Raw genomic sequence first — 19,351 nt, 5'->3', positions numbered from 1 at the left:
AATGGCACAACAATGCCAATGGGTTATTGAGTGCAAGAGGCTGAAGTAATGAGATTAAATTTATATGAAGTACAGGGACAAGGAATTCAGTGTTCAGAATCCCTATCATTTGCTAGTTTTGGATTTTACTGATTCATGCTGAAGTTCCATTTACATCTTTTTGCATTATACATTAAGCTGTAAAAAGATATTTGGGAAATATGTATCGTATGAGATGGTGAGTACTTCTGTGAATTTAAAGATTCTATGTATAAGTTATAGGTTTAATGAGGCCTAGACCAAAGTCATTGCATGCATTTTCTCCTACCCACTCACCTGATACAGCTTTCAAGTCCATTCCCTTAAATTCAAGACGTGCAGATATGAGCAGATAAGTCAAATATCTGGTTTGGTTGTTCACAATTAGATCTGGTCTTACCATGTACAGCACAATGGTGCCCTGTTTTTGTCTGCCACAACTGCTAGTTATTCCAGAGGAGACAAGGTTTCTGATATAGGGTTCAAACCTGAAATGTTGACAATTCCCTTCCCCTCACAGATGCTGCTCAACCCTTTGAGTTCCTCCAGCAGATTGTTTGCTAGTTATTCCATATGTGTGCCATCACTAAGATTGCTTATTTACACTTGCATAACATAGCCAGCCCTGCCACTGTGTCAGTTTCTCTACTGATAAACCCAAATCCATGTGTTTGTCATTTCCAGACTTGACTATTCTGTTGTATTCCCAGCCGGCCTCCTTCATTCCCTCCTTTGTAAACTTGAGGTCATCCAAATCCTAAATTATCTTTGTTCTTGCTGACCAGAATTTCTCGCTTATGCAGTTCTTTCAAAATTCTCATTCTTATTTCAAATCCCTCCAGGGCCTTGCATTCCATATCTCCGTGACCATCTCCAGCCCTATGATCCTCCAATGTAAGTCTATTTCTTGACTCTTAATCCACTTCAGATTTATGCATAATTGGAAGCTGTTTCTTCAGCATGGAACTTGCTCCCTAAATATTTGTCCCTCTAACAGTCTCTAACTCTCCTTAAATCCATGTCCATTTGATCTCCTTAAATCTTGTACATTAGAGCTTTTGGCCCTTTTGATGCTTAAGAAATTTTATTCGGTGACGTTTCTATAAATTTGGGGTGCTGAAGTTGTATAAAGTTGGTGGTGCTGAATAAATACAAGTTATTATTATTGCTTTTGCCTATGTTCAGTAACACAGTGGGCAAATGTTCCTCCTGGTTTTGAATCAAGCCTTAACCAAGTAGGCATGTGGTTCCTAACCAGGGAACATTGAACAACACAATTGGTCCCTGTTATGACTGCAGGGTTCTTTATCCTCTTCTGTATACTAGAGTCAGTGATTGGGAAATGTGCAGTAAACACAGAAGGGGCTCAAAATAAGTGTTGTTGTCAGAGAGTTTGCCACCCAACCAAGAAGCATCCCCAGGTTGAAAGATAAGAAATTGGCTTGTAGCAATATGCAAAAGACCAAGAGAGAAAGTAGGAAAATTTCCACAATTTGAGAAAACCTGTTAAGCCTTCCCTCCACTCAGTTGTAGACGTGCAGTCATCTTTTACGTGTAATAATTCTAGTGTTGGGCTCCTCCAGATGACTAATGTCATCTCCTGGGATCAAATCATTAATGGAATTTTGCATATGAATGTAAGCAATTTTAAAAGATAATCTAAGAGGTTTTTGGAATGAGTGAATGATCTTAATGGCATGGAATAGTAAAATGAGTGGTGTTACAGCATCATTGAATGACCTCCTGTGTCATAAATTTTCCACGGTTCTATCAGTGAGGTGCTTCATTGTTCAGGAGGGGGAAAAGTCGGTGGACGCAGTTTGTCGATGTCTGTCTTTACCTATTAGAAAGAGAAGTAGAATTTAAATTTACACACTGTATATTAATTGGTAAAGACAGACACTGAAACAGTTTTGATCATGGCCACTAGTTTACTATTTCCAAAAAATAATTTTAAGTAGATTAGTAAATACCCAAAGCAAAGGCAAAATCTCCAGTAACAAAATTAGATTATTACTTATTTGTGTACCATGCAGCAGTGGTCTTGCGTAGAATTTTGTTTCATAGATCCAGCAAACCTTTGAAATCCTTGACCAAAGATTGGATGGGTGGGCATGGTGTGTGGCAGGTAGGTATATAACTCTTAGATATTAGATGTTATTTGTCAGCTGTACCTGAATAGCTTAATGACTAGTTCTGTGCTATCAGTTGGACACCATATGTTGGATATCATATGTAATTCCATATGATATTGTGTTTTTGTGTAACTTCCTTATTTCAGGGAAGATTAGGAATGGGGAACGTATGTATAAGATTATCACTTACAAATCCAATAGAGAATTTGAGGGACTGTTTTACCCAGTTTTGGAAAACACTAGGTGGAGGTCATGGTGCACGGTATTGATTTAATTCGGTGGAAATAAGATAAATATGTAAAGAAGGAAGGAATAAAAGGATATTCTGAGAGACTCCTCTTGACAGTTGTACTTTTCACAATGGTCTGTTCCCTAAGTGCAATGGCCCAGATTCTGTGGTCAACTCATGTTTTTTACTAACTTCAAAACTAGGTTTGTTCTTAGAACAATCTATTCCAGTAGGAACTAAGAAAGCCAGCCTAGTCCTCAGTGACGAGGCTCTGTATGTTGCCGAGAAGTTCTATGACATAATATCATGCTGGGTGGGGGCAGATCAAGCCAATCCAACAAAGGAAACATTGGCCAGCAAACCCATGCTCCCAGATTTAGCTGGAGCTGTGTCAAAGGCTTAATACTGAATGTCTCAGCTGTTCAGAAACTTTTTTTTAAAAAGTTCAAAAACAATGGACTAGTTTAAAATGAAAATATAAAAGAAAAAACAGTTATAAATACTTGACACGAGATTCTGCAGATGTTGGAATCTGGACCAACACGCACAAAAAGTGCTGGAGGAACTCAGCAGGTCAGGCAGCATCTATGGAGGGAAATAAATGGTCGACGTTTCGGGTCGAGACTGATGAAGGGTCTTGACCCAAAACATCGACTATTTATTTCCCTCTATAGATGCTACCTGACCTGCTGTGTGTGTAGTTATAAATGCTTGCTTGCTTTAATCCCTGGCACTGGATGTTCCTGTGGATTTCCTATTGAGTGCAGGGGTATTATCACATCCCCATGCTGGACCTCCACACCTGATTGCACGAGTCCATTTGGATTGTTTCAGTGACCCATAACTTCAAGATTTATGCGATCATTTGGAAATCCTTGTTTCTCGCAGTTACACTGAAAAACATCAGTTATGTGGTTAAATGTTAAGTGCAAAATCTAGCCCACTGTAATAGTATGTAATAACAATCTATTAATACTTGGCATCTGTGCCAAATCAGCATTAAAAATGGCATTTGGTCACTGGCAAGGAAAGTCCAGAAGAGGGTTAAGCACCTGCTTTCTTAATGGAGGAAGGTTTGAAAATAAAATGATAAAATATGTATATGGATACTCTAAAACAAAGTGTTAAATTATGCTGTAACCTCACAGCATCCTTCAGAGTGCTTATGGTTACGTTTCATAGAACACTTGCATTTGCTGTCATGATCAAAATTGAATATGTTTCAGATTTGTTGATGTAATTTTTGGCTCGTGATAAATGCACTGCATATTGTTCTGAGGTAACAAAATGTGGAAGACAAAAGTATTATTTCCCAATTTTCCTCTGTTAGTGATTGGAATACTAATTTTTTTCCCCCTGGTGTCTGCTGTAAATCCAGGCAATATTCTAAATTACTGTCTGGTGACCACCCCCCCCCCCCCCCCCCCCCCCCACCTCCCCTTTTTCTGGAACCTAGTTTTGCATGTTAGTTAGGAACTATAATTTGTTGTCTCGACAAAACATTTTGTAGAATAAATGGTTTGATCTGCAAACTTTGGACTTATGAATATTTACTATAACGCTGTTGTCTATTTGGGGTACGTCATTTACAAAGCTATTTTTCACTGGAGTGAACAGCCTGCCACACTCAGTGCATGGGAGTACATTATACCAGAATTCCCATTCAGCCTTTTGACCAACATTTTTGATTTACAAAATTTCATGTAATGAAATACTTTCCAGGAGCCTTCCTTCTGTAAGTGGAGAGATGGCTACATTGTCAATCTGCAAAGAGTGCTTGGGATCTTTTGGAAGTGTCCTTGCTGATGATGTGAAGCTTCCAAGAGAGAAGAGAAAGAAATTTGGAAAACAAAGCTTAATCTAAGTGAAAGTGTGGAGTATTGGGGCTCAATGAATTGTGTTCATTGTTGATGGGAAATGATTTTATGCTGATGCTATAGTTATGGCGAGAATGCTGTTTGAATGAGGTGTGGGGATCCCATCTGATGCTGTTTAAAGCAGAGCAACACTCCTGCTTTCCTTAAGGGTCGGTTTGAGCTTTCACACCCAATTTACACGCCATATGTTTATTGGTTTGAAGACAAAACAGCTGCACGGTGCTACTAAATTGGTAATGAATATAGTAAGCTGTGTTGCCTCTGTTCCTTGACACATGTGAATTTGTTAAATGGGCAGATGTTCAGGGATCACCAGCAAAAAAAAACATTTGCTTGCTGTGAATTGGACCATGGAAATATCTAATGTGGTCTAATCCAAAGATGTGTTTTGTGAGATTGACTTGCACATAACGGTTTTTTGTGAAGATATGGTTCCTTTGGTACAATCTGCACTTTTGAGGGGCTGAGTCCTGTTGAGACTAAAGGCATTCTTGCCTATTAATCTGTCACTGAATTTTCAACTGTGTATACTCTTAATTTTTCAAACAACTGTTCCTTTAAAGGTTAATACAGAATTCACACTGAAGGTTTATGCAGCATCTCAACAGGTTCTGTATATTACTCGGATATGAGAGACTGCGGATGCTGGAATCCGGAGCAAAAAAAAATGAGCTGCTGGAGGAATTTATGGAAGGAGCAGCAGCTGTGGAGAGAAATGGACAGTTGATGTTTGGGGTCAAAACCCTTCATCCTTGATCCTGTAGGCAATCCTTCAGGATCAAGGATGACTTCTACTCTAATATGTGGGTTCAGGTTTGACACATGAAGCTTATGTGGGACCTGCAGACTGCTGCGGTGGATCAGGTGAGGTTCTTTATGGGATAGGTGGGTAGTTTGGTAGGTCGTGCATTTCTGCCATTTACACCTGGTTTCCTGTGTGCTCCTGATGCAAGAACCTGAAACTCTCAATGCCATCCTGAATGCTGCTACTTCAGGTTGAGTGGTCAATGGCCAGGGATTCCCAGGAGTCATCGGGGTTGTTTCGTTTTCTATGGAGGCATGGAGAACATCACTGACTCTTTTCTTCTGTCCACTTCTGTTATTTCCATCAACCTACATGTTACCTGAAGTGGAGATTGGTCTAGACTTTGACATCCCCTGTCAAGTAGCTTACCAATTCCTCCTTCACTCAAGAAGAATGGTTGCTTGGAAGGAACAGGGAGAAATCTAGAGCAACAAGAACTGCACTGCACAGTTGCTGGCTTCTATGGGATTTTGAATCACTTCATCCTTTCAATACCATATTGATTTTTGCATTCGTCATAACCAAGCCTTGTATGTTGAGGATTACACATGAGCAAGCAATATAGAATATCCAAAGACACCTTATTGCAGGATTGCTCATTAAAATTAGTACCAAGACATGTAAGGAAGTATTAGATGACTAAGACTTCAGTGGAAGAGATGTGGTTTATGGAGCATCTTAAGGGAAGTGAGGGATGGAGTTACTTAGGGCAAGAATTTCAGACCTGACTGCATTGTTTTATGGTTGGTTGAATGAAGTTGAGATTTGTATTAGAGGCTAGAATTTGAGAAGGTCAAACATCTTTTGGTTGTAGGAGGTTAGTGAATTGAACTATTTGGTCCTAGAATTAATATTTTATCAAATGCTAATAAATAAGGTGAATTCTTTACTCTAGGAACATTCGCAGATTTGGAGATGTGTAACAACCATTTAAATATACATTGCTTCTGCATGTTTTTTAAAATTCTTTTTATTCATTTATCTGATGTGTGTGAGGTGCTATGCCAGTGTTTGGCACTCTTATTAGAAGACATAATAGCTTGAGAAGTTTTCATCAATTGAGTCTAGTGATTATGTTCACTTCCACGTTATGGTGATAACAAAGAAGGAAAGCAAAATATTCCAAGCAACTTGAAGTTCTTACAATTATAGAAGGGTACAACACAACCTGTTCGGCCCACCTTGTCCATGCCAACCATGATGCCTATATATGCGAATTCCATTTGCAAAGTTGCTAATTCTGATTTTGGTTGACTTGCTGTTCAGATCATTGAGTAGAGTTTTGAAATGAATTGTACCTTTACCCTACAGTCATTAATTCCTGCAACGCCAAGAGACTGCCCACAACTTGTTATCCAGTTCAGGCTGGGAATGAATAAAATGCTTTCTGTGAATGGCATGGCACAGTGTGGAATTTTCATGTTCTCCCTGTGACTGTGTTTTTCCTTTGTGTTCTCCGGTTTCCTTCCACGTCCCAAAAAAGAGCAGGTAGGTAAATTAATTGGCCAACCTAAATCGCCCATAATGAGTGGTAGAGTCTGGGGGACATTGATGGGAATGTAGAATAAAATGAGTTAGGGAAGAATTAGTGTAAAAGTGGGTACTTGTTGGCCAGCACGGACTTAGAGGGCCAAAGGGCCTATTTCCATGCTGTATTTCTCTACAACTCTATCACTCCGTTATTTAAATGTCATGTTAATATTTAATGGTGACTGTATGTGGCCTTTATTGTCTTTGTTCTTTAGCACTAATGGATGTCTGTCAGGGATGATCCCGTTATCCTTTTGTGGATTCAACAACTCTAGTATTATTGAGACGTTGCCAACCAATAGCCCTTCTTTATCAGATGCGTGTGAAGTCCAACCAGGTGAACTGTACCTTGGAGAATGGCTTTTGTTTATTCTTTTAAAAACAAAATTACTCTGTGATAAGTGCAGTTACTCATTTTCAAACTGTCTGTGGAAAAGGAAAGCCTATATTATGGCTTAAGTTGTTCTGCAAAATGTGAAGGGGGAAGAAAAGACTGAAACAGCCTGCATTTGTCATGTCGCTAACAACCCAGTGTTTTTTTTTAAATGTATTTCTTAAATTTGATCCACGTGAATAAAAAAATATAACATTTTATTCTCAGCCTATGTGTCTAAAACAAGATTTCACAGCTCTTCTGTAGATACCCTTCTGAATTTGATGAGCTTTCTTCCTGACCATAACAGCCCACTACTCCCAAAATGCTGCTAAATGGAATGTTATAAGATTTTGACTGTGATTATGAAAGAACATTGATAGTGATATGTGCAGTTAGGAATATGTTATTTGGAAGGTAGCTTGGAGGTGATCCAGTTGATGCCTTTGTCCTTCTAAATGAAGGCTTTTAAGCTGCCACTGTCAAAGAAACCCGGGTAAGTTTTAGTAGTGGATTCTGCAGAGAACACACAGTGTGGTTATGCTGCATTGTGGTTGGAGCAAGGGAATGTGTAAGGTGGTGGATGAGATAAACTGACTGCTTTATCCTAAGGATCATTGCTAGGCACTTATCATTTCTGTTGTCTACATTTTTTAAAAAAACACATTTTAAAATGACTATTGGTATCATCATATAGGCTGAGTTACCAGGATTTGCTCAAAAATATTGAGTCCTCACCAAGGTGGTGTGTTTGCTGCAAGAATTAAGGATTCTGTGCTCTTTGCCCTCTGTGATTTTTGTTCTCTGATTTTATCATATTCCCCTCGGGCAGATTTGAAAAGCTTCTGTTGTATATGAGGGATGCACTAACTCCAACTTGGGTTAGGATTTAAAATGAATTGCTTGGGGCGCATTTATAATTTGGATCTACTCAATTTCTACATTCAAACCATGTACGCATTATTCCTTAATATGAATTACAATTCTCCAGCTGAGCTCTGCAAATGGGAAGATTCAGCTTATAAAATCTAACTGGCAGTTTCAAGGCTTGGGGAAAAAACAGCTGATCTGGTGACTAGGATTTTGCGAGCTGAGCACTTCCTGTAATTGACTACATGAACTGAATGCAGAAATTGAGTGGATCCAAATTATAAATGCACCCTAAAAATTCACTTCTGCTTTAAAATGGGTTTGGATTTGGTGGAGCTACCTTGGCTAGGGAAGGAGCTGGTTTTGGTTGTGTTAGAAATCAGCCTCGCACATCATTTTGGGAAGTCAAATAGGGGTAGGATATGAACAGTAAATGGTGGGGTGCTAAGGAATGTTGAAGAACAGAAGGACCTTGGGATTAAAGTTCATAGTTCCCTGAAAGTGGTAACGCAAGTAGGATAGGGTGACGAATAAGGCATATGGCATCCTTTCCTTCATAGGTTGGGGCATAGAGTATAAAATTTGGGACGTTATGTTGCAACTTTATTAAATACTGGTTAGACTGCACTTGGAGTATTGTGTGCAGTTCTGGTCGTCACAATATAAGAAGGATGTGATTGAGCTGGAGAGCGTGCAGAGGATGTCTGGATTGGAGTTCAGGGAAGAGATTGGATAGGCTGGGCTTGTTTTCCTGGAGTGTAGAAGGCTTGGGGTGACCTGATAGAGGTGTATAAAATTATCAGAAGCATAAATTGTTAGTCTTTATCCTATGGTAAGGTTATCAAAATCAAGATGGCATAGGTTTGTGAGAGGGAGGAATTTTAAAGGGGATTTGATGGAAAAGTTGTTTATATAGTGGCTGATATCGGAAATCTCTGCCAGAGGAGGTAGCAGATTCAGATACAATCATCATGTTTCAGAGACATTTAGACAGGTACTTACATAGACATGACATAGAAGAATACAGACCTATAATGAGTTAATAAGATTAGTGTAGATTGGCAGAAGGTTAGCATAGATGAGCCCAAAGGGCCTATTGCTATGTTGTTCAACTCTAACTCTATGAATCTGCCTTTTCTCAGCACATACACTCTGAGACCATGGACTTGTAGCTGCCAAGGTAAAATGAAAATCACTTGAACTTGCTCTCAGTAGATGCTGTTTCTCCACTAATCCCAACATTTGGAAGCAACTCGGGAAAATTCAGATAGCTGACGGTCTAGATCCTGGCTGCGACTTCTTGCTAAAGGCACCAGCTGAGCCCCCCGGAAGCCAACACAAATGTATAACAGCAACTCCAACTGCCTTGTTTGCCACATCATAGCAATCAGTCAACTGCACAATCTCAAGCGAGGTTCCATCTGCACAGAGATTAGGAAAACTGGTGTGGATTGAAGTCCTTGATGCAATGATTTCAGGGAAGAAGTTTCTTTCTTCACTATATGACTTTTAAGAAGCCCCTTGGGATTGAAGATGAATTGCTTCTCTCTCTCCAGTTCGTTGGTGGCTGATGAGGCCAATGCGGGGCCTGTGGAATCGTCACAGATGGAACGGGAGCTGCTTGAAGGGGCAAGCAGGTGGGTCGGTAGTACGAGAGCCAGTGTACTCCTACCATTTTTGCTGAGCTTCTGCATGTTCCCACCTAAGACCCAGAGGCTGTCATTGTTCCCCAAGTCATTCCTTCTCCATTTTGATCAGCCATGGGATTCCCACAAGTAGGTGAGGGGGCTTTGAGAATGTCCATGACTTTTTTTCTATCCTCTTGCCTGGACAGAGCTTTGTATAGACTGCCTGCTTTGGAAGTCTAGTGATGGGCATATGAATGATTTTGACCTCATTGGAGCTGATTAATGGTAACGAGCTGTGATGCTGGGGATGTTGGCCTGGGGGAGGACTTTGATATTGGTTCATTTATTCTGGATTTGGATGATTTTGCAGAAATGGCATTGATGGTACCTCTCCATGCCTCAGGACCATAAAGGAGGACTACCCAGTAGACCACGAGCTTTGTGCCAGGTTTGAGGTCTTGATCTTTGAGCATACTTTTCCTTAGATAGTCAAGGACATTGGAGGCAGTACTGAATTTCATTGTTGATGTGTGAGAAGTGGCTCCTGCCTTACGGAAAATGATCCACATTTTGGATCTTTGTTGTCAGGGTGGGGGCAGGTTGCAGGGGATCTTTAGTGCGGTTGTGGTTGCTTATTGTAAGGCCCATTCCCCTGTACGTTTCAGCAAGCAAGTTAATTAAAAGAGCTTGACTTCCTGAAAGTGTGCATTACCAAAGTGTGGTCTGTGTGCTGCAGCTCAGTGACTGATGTTGGGGTGATGTTGACTGTGGAGTGGAGGTGATGTAGGTTGAATGGTTTCCTATTTGCACTGTAGATGAGCTCCACTCTTGTGGAAAAGTTGCTAGAGATGAGGCACAATATTGCAGTGAAAAACACTGTGACACTTATCTAGTAACCCTAGTAAAGCTTACAGTTGAATTGTGTTGTTTTGGACTGTACACCATAGAAAGGATGTTGAGGCCATAGAGAGGATGATGCTAATTCTCCAGGCTGCCTGGTGTGCAGAAAAATCTATTTGACAGGGAAGATTGAGGGATTTGATTAGAGTTGTTTAAAGGTGAAGGCTGAGAGCAAATAGAAACTGACTCCCTCCAGCAGCTGAGATCCAGAACAAATGGACATTAATTTTAGATTTCAGGGAGAAAACAAGAACACATTTTTGCATGTGAATGGTGAAATGCAAAGATAACATTGGCAATTTAAGCTGAGACCATGTCAATGTTTCAGAAATGTTAGGTTGTTGATGAGAAGGGGAATAGAAGGATTGTCTACAATGCGACACTTTCACCAGGGCATTTTGGTATCCATTCACTTTATGCTTGAATTCTTTAAGAAGCAGGACGAGCTGGAGTTGGGTTGTGGGGTCAGGGTGCAGTAGTAAAGGAAATGAGCATGACCTTGGAGAACAGTAGCAAAATTTCTAACCTCAGAGCTGCCCATTAGAAAATGGTAAGTATGATATCTGCTTATGGTATGCAAGTACTCAGGACTCCAAAGCCCTGTTCTAGTTGAGGATTTTACAAGCTGGTCTGAATCGCAGTGGTTGTTCATAAGGTGCTTCTTCGATTTGTTGTGATATGTGGCATATGCTGTGGTAAATAGCAGGCAAAAATATTATGCACAATTCTTGATGAGCAAGTTATGGCATGAGGGGGTTGTGCTTGGCTGCCTGGCATTTTCTTTGTTGATATGGCTTTTTTTCATCTCATGTCTCAAGCATTCTTTGTGAAAAAGCAAAATCAAAGTAACTACGTGGTAAAATCTAGATGGGTATGCAGGTTATGTGCAAGGGTATTTGGGAAACTTGCTGTAGCTACTTCATAAGAACATACAGGGCACCTGTTAGGTAGCGTTACAGCAGCTGTGAATGATGACATTGTTCTCTCCCACGAGTGATTACATAATATTCCAGGAGAGGTTGAAAACCAGAGCTAAAAAGATAACCTAAGCCACTTACTGCAACCTTCCCCACCACCCTCCATCTCTTGGTATTGAATAGGTTCCAAAAGTTCATTGCTTAAGTGTGAAAAATGGGAATGTGGATGAGAGAATGCAGACTTTGGCTCTTGTGGAATTGCATACTATTCTGGATTTGTGTACGTCTTAGTGGAGAACAGGTGAAAATTGATTTGCATAATGAAGAGTTCTGGACTCTCTACTAAAGTAAAACTTAGAATTCAGCATGCTCGAGACTTTGATGCCAAACTAGCAGGTTTTAAGACTGTTGGATGCTATTTCTATTTGTACCTCAATACATTTTAATTTTTTTTTAGATTAGAACACTTTTTTTTAGATGTTACATAGTCAAAATTTCCAGTGGGTCAGGTAAGTTTAAAGGAAGCACAGGAACTGGGGCCCCAGAGAATGGGAAAGGACTGCTGGAACTGCGGTCTTGGTGATTGGGAAGGGATCATGGCAGATATCACCTGTGAGCCAGATGATGAAACATTTGGGATTTCCAAATAATTGGATAGTGAATAATAGGTTTTACTGTATCTTGATTTGGGGTTCCAATTGTCAAATTTTGCTTAGTCACCATCTCTTGAAACAGTAGATTGTATACTTATCCTGCATTGTTTGTAAGCTCTGGGCTTTGTTTTTGGTGGCAAAACTTCGACTCTATCTGTTGGCTATTTGAATGAATATTGAAATTAATACATCCTCTGGGATTAAATCCAAATATATTCACTGGGTGGAAGGAGAAAAGGCAATTTGCAAAAGTCAAAACTCTGCATATGTGGTGTACGAGTCTCATTTTGTGTTCTTGTCAATGTGCAGTCTGACCAGTTGGGAATTCTACCTCCAGTATCTGCTGCAGTCTCCTGAAGTGTATTTAATATTTAATGAACTGAGTACTGGCTTTTTTAGATATAAGATTGCAAAGGAAGGCAAAGAAAAAAGATGCAGTAATTTCCCAAGCAGTTTTAATATTTGCCTAGTTATAATAACTGTAACTATGAGATGTTTTACATTTGTGTCTGCAAGCTTGTGTAAAAGTGGGTTTGGTAAGTTTGACTCCTGATACAAGAAGCAATGTTTCTCTGTTCTTTATTGCCTCTAAGCTATGGGGGCTGTGTGACCCAGCTGGAGATTATTGCAAGCCACTGAGAGGAAGTAATGGGGGATGGTAGTCTGCTGAAATGGAACCCTATAAAATTGTTTAGTTCTAGAGCAAGACAAGTGACCAAAGAAGCAAGTGAGAGCATTTACTCAGATAAGAATGGAAGCTCAAAAGCAGTGAAGAAAAGAATGCTCAGCAGCAACTGTTAGAACCACAAATAGGTGCTAGAAATCAGAAATAATTTTTAATCAAAAAATCTCTGCTCTCCTCTACTAAACTTTCACTGGATAAATATGTTCATTGTTTAATGCTAAACTGTATAGTCTAAGAAGATTCATCTTTGATAAGTTGTCTGTGCCGAGTTGATTGCCATCCCAACTGAGAGCCAATCAGTAGACTGCAGTGTCACCAGTTTTTCTGGGCTATTACAGTAAGAAATCAGCATGGAAGCTTCCTGCATTTGTAACGACAGTGTTGTGCTTTGACCTTGAGATATGGATTATTTTGACAAGGCTATGTTTATTCTCCATCCTTTGTTTCTTTTGGTTGGCCTTGCATTGCAAGAATTATTTTATAGCTATCACAACCTGCCTCTTGGAAAGATTTCAGATAAATGTTTAGGTCAGTAATTAACAGGAACTAGTGTGAGGTACCAGCCTAAGCTAGTGAATTTATTTTTACAGGTGGTTGTGATGGAGTTTGATGGAAAATGAAAACTAGTCCTTCATTTTTGGTTTGTCACTCCATATCACAACAGCTGCATCAGTTCCTGGATCTCTTGATCATTCTCTTCAAAGCAGTCCTGGTAGAGGGTTCCTTCACAGATGCTGATTGTGGTGGAGTTCAGAGCAAACCAAATGCAGTGGACACTTTATTACTTCTGTTGGTTGGGAGTTGTCAAGTTGTCTGAGAGATGCTGCTTGAGAAGAGTTATCTTTGTGGGGATCTTGAGATTTTTCTTAAGGATGTTGCAGTTCTAGGGCAAGGCTTTAGATATAGTGAATTAGACAGTGTCCTTTAAGTCATTGATGCTTGGTATGGGTGATGCGAGTGTCTTTACAGTCCCTCGATCAGGTGATATAATTTAACAGAGCCTGGATTGGGGATATTGCCACAAGGTCCTGTGCTTGTCTGTCTGGCAAAATTGTATTGGTTATGAGACCATGTTCCATGCATTTGTCAGAGGGAGGACTTCAAGTTGGCTTTCTCCATAGCTTCCTTAAGGTTACTTTTTGGCAGAAGATTGCATCATTTCTGACCCTGGAATTGAAGTCACTCAGGAGGATTAGTTTTCCTCCTGATGTAGGTCAGAATTTTGATTCCACCTTGGCCACTTTGATATAACAACATTGAAAGCTTCCAGGTTTGTGTATCTGTACTGATGACTGTACTGCAAGTTCCATGTTAAAGCTGGGAGAATTATGAAGCATTTACATCAAATGGGGAATCAACTGAGACTCCCATCTAGCTCATTGTTCACCCCATGACAATGATATCCCTCTTCTAGTTTGCCCGGTGGAAGGTGGTATATCTACCTCTTTATTCTTTGAGCTACTTCCTGGTGGTTGAGTCTCATTCAAGGTGGCAGTGTGAAAATATGAGCTCCTGGGCTGTGATGGTGGAATGATGTTGGACTCTGTTGCTGTTGGAGCTGACCTGATATTCCAGCTCCCAAACTTAATATTGAGGAATAGAATTGCCCATGTGTAAAGTCTTTTAAGGTGGAATGTCTGTTGCATACTAGCTATCAGACAGGCTTGACATAGAGGTCTTGATCCAGTAGTGGGAAGTCCAGGATGACTGGAAACAACTCTCTGCTGTGATTCTTTGGTGTTAATCTAGCAAAACAATCTTTATGCTAACATATGAAGAACAACTACTAGATGAGAGACCAGAGGTGCTGTAGGTGTCATAAGACAGCATGATCTGCATACTTGAGGGTGAAGGTGGCAAAGGAAGAGTGATGGAGCAACTGGTTTGATGGTTGACCATTTCTATATTGTATGAGATGAGGTACCTTCTTACAAGTTCACAGTTGACTCATTGTGGCTTGCTGCCCAGTGCCCCTTGGTTTGAGATGGTGTCTGCCCTTCATATTGAAGAACATCTCTTACAGTCAGTGGAAACCCATTAGGGTGGAATCATTCCGACCACTTGAAACAGCAGTTAGCAGATCATGGAGTACGCTGGAATTCCACATAAAAATCTATTACACAATGACTTAAAAATTAATAAGATAAATCATAGAAAAGCTGCAGTAATGTACAGTAATGCTGCTCATGAAGCCAGCAGAGTGGCAGAACAAACGTTTTGGTTTGTTAATGTCCTCTGGAGGCATCTTTTCCATCCATAGTCAGTCAGGCCTATGTGTGACTCCTAGTCCAGGGAAATATGGTTATGTATATGATGAAATATTGCACCAGAAAGCCACCCATTTATAATAAACCACAACAGGAAACAATGGAAGGGATCATATACATGGACCCAATAAACAGGTATGACAAGAGTACAGACCCTAAACTCTTAGTATCTGGGGGCTTATGCCAGAATTTCAAAGAGTTGTTCAAAAGATGTCAAACAGCCACCAACATTCTGGGCTCCTGTCACCTTCTCTTGTATGCCATGCCCCCTCTGCAGGTCAGGACTGTCTGAGCTGGCATTTGGGCGAGAATAACCCTGGAGTCGAAATTGACTTGAGACCATGAGATTTCATGGTTTTAAGTTAAACATGGCAGAGGAGGCTCCTGCTGACTACTTAATCATCTTCTCTCTGTTAGACAATCAGTATTTTGCCATATTGAACACCACTGGACAGAAACACCAAGGTAGCAGGTTCATGATATGTATTCAATGAGTATAATCTGGAGCAACTCAGTGATGCCACTAATGATCGAGTTAGTTGATTCTAGAACGACTGGGACTGAACAGGGGATGAGAGAACCTGGTGAGGGGAAAGACTAGTGCAACCTTGTCCTTGCCAATTTTCCTGCAGACAAAGGCCTTTTGCCACAATGTGTATACCATTTAATTGTATTCTGTGACAGTATCATAGGCAAAATGGGGTAGATTCAGAACACATTTACCAATATAAAACTGAGCATGCAGGTGTGGCTTTGGGGCATCAATCACAGAAATGTGATCTGTGTTCTTGTGATTTGACACATTAGAGGGTATGTGCTATAAGGAGAGTTTGGACAAACTATAGTTGTTTTCTCTGGAGTGACAGAGCCTAAGGGGAGACCTGATAGAAGTTTCTCAAATTATGAGAGGCATAGATAGACAGCTGTATCTTTTTCCCAGGGTCAAAATGTCTAATGCTAGAGTGCATGCATTTAACGTGAGAGGGAGAAAGTTCAAAGGAGATGTGCAGCGTAAGTTTTTGCAGAGTGGTGGATGCCTGGAATGTGCTGCCAGGGTTGGTGGTAGAGGCAGATATGATAGAGGTGTTTAAAAGGTTCTTAGATAGGCATGTGTGGACGGAGGGTGGGGGGATATGGACCACGTGCAGGCAGAAGGGATTAGGTGTCATCAGCTTAATTAGTTCGGCACAACATCGTGAATCGAAGGGCTTGTTCCTGTGCCGTGCTGTTCTGTGTTCTATCCCTTACCCTGCCATTACTGTCAAGCCAGGTCTTGGTGCGATGTGGAGCAACACTTGGTGAAGCTAGAAATCAAGGATACAAGCATTCTAAACAACAGGATGTGGAGCCAGCATTTATTGCCTCTGAACTGAAACTTGCTAGCCAGTTCAGAGTGCTGTTAAGAATCAAACGTGTTGCTGTCACAGACCTGATGTAAATGGCACATTTCCTTACCTGAAAGACAGCAGATGATTTTGAACAACCCAGTAGTTTCATAGTTACCATTACTCGTATTCAATATTTATTTAGTTACATGAATTTAAATTCCCAAGCTATTGTGGTGGGATTTGAACTCGTGTATCCATAGTCCAGGCCTTGGTTTGCTAGACCAGTAACTTAACTGCAATACTATCATGGCCTGTGTGGTTTTGTGTCATAGCAAGTTGAATTTTTTTCAGTTACCAGGAAAGTCTTGAATTTTTTTGCATTGTAATAGAGAAGTAAATGGGTTTCCTTGTTGAATTTTCCTGAATAAATTGGGGAAGATGTGTATTCTTCCCCTCCACCATCAGATTTCTGAACTGTCCATGAACACTACCTCATTATACCTCTTCTGCACCATTTGTTTTTGTAACTTACAGTAATTTTTATATCTTTGTCTTGCACTGTACTGCTGCCGCAAAACAACAAATTTCACGACGTATGTCAGTGATAATAAACCTGATTCTATGAAACAAATGGATTCAGTAAACCAAGATAATGGTGAATGTATGATGTCATAATCTGGCTCTTTCTATGGCCACTGTTAGATATTGCTTATAATTATTTTTGTGGCGATTGAGCCGGAAAGACATTAATTTTTTTGCATATGATCACAGTTCAGGAATATTTTGTTGTAAATGTTTTGGGCTTTAGTGCAATGTAAACATTTCTACTTTTGAATAATTTTAACTTTGTAATGTATTTTGTTAAACACAGAAGTAGAACACAGAAGTAAATACAGAAGAATGCGTTCTCTCTAGTATTTCTCCCAGTTTTGACTTCAGTTTGAGAGGTTACTTAGTAGCCTGATCTTGTTCCTGAGCTGCGATTTGCTGGACTATGGTAAATTTGAAGATCTGTTGTCGTGTTTCTCTCTCCAGCCAAGCTAAGTGACTTGATACCATGACTGTAGTCATTTACAAAGCCAAATCACCAAGGATAGATGACTTTTTTTTAAAAGAGTGTATTTTGGCTCCAGTGTGAATACATTTGCTCAAAGGTTGGCTAGAAGAATGAAAGGAGTACATTCTGTTTCCAATTCTGCTCACTTTCTTGATTGATGTACATCTCCCTCTTCTGTTCTAGAAACTGTACCCAATATTTATTTTCTCTATCTCCTTGAGCTCTCGGTATAACTATGTACGTTTTAGCCCTTACCATTCAATTTATTATTTTCTTCTCTGCCCTTGCCACCAAATTCCAATGTCTGATTCATCATTTTCATTTAGATGTATTTAGTGATTATTAATTTTAAACCTTGGCCTGCATTTTGCAGTCAGCAGTTAAGCAACTAAACCACTTGCCACTGACTCCTTCACCCCCCCCCCCCACCCCCCTTTTCCTTTTCCTTTCCCTTTCCCTTTCCCTGGCATCAGTTGCAGAGAGCCGTGAATTCTGGGGATCCCAGTCATCCATCAAGAACGATGCCATCAAGCCAACTGCATTGAAGAATTCTCACAGCAAGTGAGGAAGTAACAAGCTCGATTTTGTTAATATGTTAAGCATTTTATGGATTGTAAAATAAATATCAGGACATTTGGGATTGAGGTAGAGTTGAAAATTAAACATTAAATTATCATTCTAAAAGCTATTTTTTTAAATGAGGGAATTAAAATCCACATGCAAATTTAGTTTTTATTGGGGTTAGTGGGGTTGTTAAGTAGTGATTGTGGCTTGGGTGGCAGTTTACAACTGGCTTCCGCCTCTTGTAATAAAGCAGGGTAGTTTACAAGAATAGTTGGTAAACATCTGTGGTTCTCATAACTGATTTCTCAAGACCCTGTTGGAAATGGTCGCAAAACAATGCATACTGGTGAAGGAGCAGGAAACCAGTGACAGCATTTTCAGGATTTCTCCATCTTAAATGCATGTTTCAAGAAGTTGCATTTTTAATATGGTGTAACAATAGTGAATGCTGACAGCTTCATCATTATAGCTGCAAATTTGGTCATTATCTTAATCTCTGTGGGTTAGTTCTGCTCACTTAGAGGGAATAAAACACCATTCACTCTTTAAACAAGACCCAAGTCATTGTAAGATTTTGTTTAAAAAAGAAGCTAAAGTGATTACAAATCAAATCAATTATTAACTAATATGAGAGTTACTGTTATGGATGTAAATCACTCAGAATTGTAAAGGTAATGGATCTGAATAGAGCAGAATTGGAGCAGAAACAGAGTATGCAATATATTACCCACAGCCTATTTTTATAAAAGATCAGTACTGCTGACCAGCTTACAGTTTTATTTAATAAAAAATCAATTGAGGGACAAATCTGTCTCCCAGTTGTAAGATAACACTGCTCGCAAATATTTTTTTCTTGGAGCAGTTGGCTTTCCTTTTTTAACATGAAATATGAGGGTATTATATATCAGTAACTTGGTTAGAAACATTTCCAAAATATTTCAGTACAAAAAACATGACACCACATCTCCTTGTTACATCTGATGGAGTGTGGCATTAAAATCCATTCAAGAATGCCAACACTCACTCGCTCTGCACACACACATCTTCTCCCCTGCCCCACCTCTGTGCGCCCCCCCCCCCCCCCCCCCCCCAAGCTGATGGCTACTCTTACATGTGCACCTTTATCATTGAAAACTGGTCAGAAATGTGGAATATTATTTGCCCTGTCCAATCCCAGTAGTGCCAAATCCAATATACCCCACCACTAATCAGATAACACTGCATAATTCGGGAATCAATTGTAATACTTCTGTGTTTAATCTGATGAGAGAACAAACCTCAATCTTCAGCCATTGAGCCTACGTGGCACTATCTGTCAACCTAGAAAAATACTGGAAATGTGTACGTAAATTGTAAGGCTGAAGATGATGGCAAATCTTGTTTGTGCATAAGCCATGTAAGAAAGTTTTATATAGGGTTTCGATGTTTGCACAAAAATCAGTGAAAATGTGCAGAGAGTTTTAGAAGATTTTGCTTGTTGTGGTTGGTGGGTGAGAGAGGGATGAAATGCGTAGA

The 19,351-nt window shown here is 39.9% G+C and overlaps 1 protein-coding gene across 12 annotated transcripts in view; it reads left to right on the top strand.

Moving 5' to 3' along the window:
- The window catches only part of LOC127568124 (single-stranded DNA-binding protein 3), a 139,714-nt gene that overhangs the window by 84,401 nt on the left and 35,962 nt on the right, over positions 1-19,351 (top strand). The gene's annotated exons all lie outside the window — the stretch shown is intronic.

Source organism: Pristis pectinata, chromosome 3 (assembly GCF_009764475.1).
Source record: "Pristis pectinata isolate sPriPec2 chromosome 3, sPriPec2.1.pri, whole genome shotgun sequence".
Lineage (NCBI taxonomy): Eukaryota > Metazoa > Chordata > Chondrichthyes > Rhinopristiformes > Pristidae > Pristis > Pristis pectinata.
This window is presented reverse-complemented; position numbering and strand designations above follow the sequence as displayed.